We start from the raw sequence: 4,568 nt of genomic DNA on the forward strand, positions 1-4,568 counted from the left end.
CTATGCCTTAACGTTCATAAAATGGCCTAAAACGGCCAGCTGATCAGCAAACACACCGCCATATTGCTCTACAACCACAATAAAGTTCCTCGAATATAGTGACTCAGATGGGATATCAGAGGACTGGCAACTCTCCTATCCCAACCGCGTTATAATCGGTCCCCCTTATCGTCGGCTAGTCCCGCGTTGTATCTTCGTTCAGACTGTGGTGCGCTAGCAGTCATTTAGCCTGAATGATAAACATAACCGTGCAAACGGTATAAACAAGTGAAACAAAGAGATATCAAAATACGTTCGATCTTTAAAATACGGTCAACACTGTGGTTATTTCAGTTCTCATTTCAGAAGAATCGGTTGTGAGCACCTTAGCAGATTGAAAAATCGAAGGAAAGAAAGCAATAAAAGACAGACGCAAAGACTACCAGCGCCACAACGGTGAAGGCACCTACTAGCAGACAATAAAGGAGGGGGGGAGTGATATTGCCGGGAGTTGTCTGTCCTCTAAGTAAGTCCGTGGGATAATGTAATCCGACGAAACCTAGCTTAACACAACCTCGTCTAACCTGTAAGACACGGAAAGGCGCAAGCGACCGGAAGTAGGCGTTTTGCGTTGGCCGCCGTCGAGTGGCGGTCAGTTCACCGGCGTAGCGGCTTCAGATCACTCGGTTCTCTCCTTCCCGGGGTAATTAACGATTTAACAGACACGGTGCACGAGTATCGGTCCTAAGGCGGTGCACACACATCAGTTTATCCAAGTTGTTATTACCCCGCATACTCGGCAACTCGTGGCCGTTAGAGCCGCCGCCTGCGCTCGCCATCCTTCGGGGTAAAAAAGACAGCGGCGCGGTCTTAGCCGTTGATGTTTTGTGTATTCAAATAAAGAGCATTATAGGTAGAGACTTGAGAGAACGGGCGTCGACTCTTGCACGCGAGGTAGCAGCCTTCTTAATGGGTTTATAATGCCTTTATTTCGCATTAAAACTCCGCTAATTTCTCACCCAACAAATACTCAGCCCTTGAGGCTCCCTTTTACCTTCTTTTGGTGCTATCCCGACGCGAAAATTGCCCCCTGATCGTCGTCTTAATGCAGTGTCAAAATCCCCACACTCATAATTCTCGATTCACACATCTTACCTTTTTCGTATAGTTTAAACCAGGAAATCATTCTACGCTGAGAGATATTTTTAGTTCCGGTTACCGCTCAGTCCTTGACTATTTTCACTTTTTACCACTATCGAAAAATACAGTTCTAGGTAGAAAATGAAAATTAGTTTTATAGCTGTTACCGGAAAGTCTGGTATCCGTTACTATTCTTTCTCATTACGATCACTGTTGCTAGATTTTCTTGTAACCGTTGCGAAAATTTAATGCTTATGCAACAATAAATTGATGTGAAAGCCTTATTTAACTAAAAAAGTACAGTAAACCGAACAAACTGAATTTGCGTTGCAATTATCAAAAAAAGGATCGACAATAGCGCAAAACGGTTAGGCGTACCTCGTTTTTCGTAATTCCAAAAATATTCAAACAGTTTTTTTAACGATACCTGTTTTACTGAATTTTCCTCAGTGTATTTAGATATTGACTAATTTTTTGCCTGTCTAATCAAAAATTGACTAGTCGAGTGTGCCCATCGTTCTATTTTCATCTTGAAGATATATCCTAATTGTAATAACTCATTGAAACACCGCCAGTTATGATTGTCAAAGAAATTTAGAATAAATTTAATACACCGAAATTGATTAATCAATTCATTTTCTTCACTCCACGTGACTCTTTTACGGATCCAAATTAGATTGAAGGGTATGTTAAGGAAATTTGTCAATGCCCACTTTAGGAGCAACGGTTGGTTTGATGCTAGGGAAAACCTATAAAGCCATTACCATCATGCGTTGGGGAATGAATTAAAGCGAGCTTTTTACCGTGCTCTAATGTCTTCTTCTCCCATGAGAATACCTAAGCTGACTGGTTCCAACCCTAGCACCGTATTGAGCAGACCGCTGAAAACAACCCCATCAGGAAACCCATATGTTTCGATTGCAGTGAGAGTGGCGGCGATTAAGCGAAAAATCATTTTGGGGATTGAGTTTGCCTTGACACGTTTTTTCATATCTACTCTTAAACGGTGAAATATTTTGTAAATACTGAAATTTGAAAATATGACATCGTTCTATTGCATATTGGCCATTCCATATCAACCTGGATCTGACTCTTGACCTCTCAGATTAGACCAGCCATTTTTTAAATGAATTTATAAGTCTCAAAGGCAGAGGCTGTTTTTTCGATTGGAATGGTCTACAATTGATAACACACAATTGGAACATATTGATCAACACACTTTAAAAATCTATTATAATCCTGACAAATCGCGTGTAACACATCAAAGTCTTCAAGCTTCGACTTTGATTTGGCCGATGTTCCCTGCTTATTTTTTTCAAGTGTTTTTCGAATCAAATATTGAAAAAAGTTCGGAGGAAGATCCAGCCCACCAAGAGTGGCTGCTCAATCATCTTTATACGTAACACTTCAGGCTTTCCGAAAATTTTACAGATCATTCCCAAGTAATTTTTTTCAATGAATTAGTTTTGGAAATCCTAAAAAAATATAAAAAATCACATGTTACATGTAAAAATACTTGAAAGCAGCCGCGTTAGTAAGCTGCCTCTTACTTAAAATTGTTTTTGAAATTTTTATTGTTATTCCTTTCGAAAATAATAAAACGGAATCACCGGCCCGCTCTGCCCTATGGCTTTTTATTTCAATATCTGACTCAGGTTTTTTGCAGAATTATTCTACATTTTTAGATTCCGTTAATCAACATGCATTCGTTTAAAAAAATTGCAATAGATAATCCAAATGAGAGACAGGAAAATTATGTGAAAAATTGCTGACCCAATCCGAGAGATAGGAAACATTCCATACGTGAACTGTATACTTCCGTTACGAAAGTCAGAAGCATTTAAAATGGTCACTTTTTCTCGAAATTTTCGTTGGATGACCATTCCAGCAAATAGTGACGTCACAAGTCTGGTCTTCTGATAGCTTATATGTACTTTACCAATTACCTCTGTAATTTTTTTTTAGTAAATTGAACGTGTAAAACATTGTTGTCATACTATGTAGTAGTAGGAAGTAATTTTTCGAAGTTTATTTTCTGCAATGGCAAATTAAATTGCATCATTTGTATGATAAGGAACACTTCTAGAATTATGTCTTACAATGCCATGTGGCTGGAAAATACGTGGCGATGAGGGGGCCGATCAATGATTTGAAAGAAGCTGGAGGTCAGAGCGTGAGCATTTAGCAAATTACAATATAGATGGGCTTATGGGAATTGGGATCGCGTCGGTAATGGGGGCATTTAGTGCCTCTGAGGCCTTCGGGCTCGCCAGCAGCCCTTCGGATGATGGATGGCTCCTCGGTGAAATACGCGGTATTCGTTTTAGCTCATCTTCGGTTCATTTTCACCCTGGAATTACACCGTCCCCGAGAACCGAAAGGTTTTTCGATTTAATACGCGGGCTAACTCCAGTGTTGTACGTTACAGAAAAAACACCTCTGGCGTCAATTTTCATCTACTAATCGTAATTACCTTACCAATATATAGTGAGATCGTTTCAAACGGACGTTGTACCTACAACATGAAATTAACTCTATTAGGGAAATTTTGGAACTTCCTGTTTTACCGACTAAGTCAGCAGGTCGTATTTTACTCGTCTTCTCCTGAGCCATTAAATCGCATTGGAAGGTAGGAAATTACAGGGTCTATGATCGCGATTGTGTGGCCACTGAAGGAAATTTAGAAAATTTTTGAAAAAATGCGGGATTCAGTCACACAGTAGTGCGCCATAACCTCGAAGCGATTGAAAATCGAGTCCAAGCGTGTTTATAGTTTTTCAAACAAATCTCCGTACTCTGAAGAAGAAGAACTAGTAAAATACCATTTGCTGAATCTGTCCATAAGACTGGGAGGTCGAAAATCCCTAGATTTCAGTTGCACTTGCAAACAGTTGATCGAAATAGTAATTAAATCTTCTACAGTCTGGAATTCTGCACTTCTAAAACGAAAGAAAATTGGTGAGTACCTACAGTGCCTATTAATAAATTATGTTGTATTGGAATTGCAGGCTTGCGGTACGGTATGATCGTGATATATTTTCGGATGAAATAAGTTCTTAGTTCAAGATGAGTGCAGGTATGTTTTTCAATGCTGAATGTTCCAGAATGAGATATGATAAATCTTAAATCAGCAAATTGATTGATATCGTAGTTCTAGTTCTAATGATAAAGTTACGTAATTTTCGATATCATTTTTTAGGTCGTCAGACGATACTTTTTTTGCTAAGAGTATAAGCTAAGAGAGCTTACTCGTATTCCATTCTTTCGTGACATACCTTCAATTCTTGTGGGTCAAAACCTGAAACAACGGACTCTCCGTAAATTTTTACATTTGAGCCTCTGAGGACTATTAGGCATGTATAATCCGGGGGAACTCGAATATAACAATAGAAAGGATAATTTTTAATGAAAATTGTGAAGATACGTGGAAAGTGAAGATGATGAAACGA

Source organism: Neodiprion lecontei, chromosome 2 (assembly GCF_021901455.1).
Source record: "Neodiprion lecontei isolate iyNeoLeco1 chromosome 2, iyNeoLeco1.1, whole genome shotgun sequence".
In the NCBI taxonomy this organism is placed as follows: domain Eukaryota; kingdom Metazoa; phylum Arthropoda; class Insecta; order Hymenoptera; family Diprionidae; genus Neodiprion; species Neodiprion lecontei.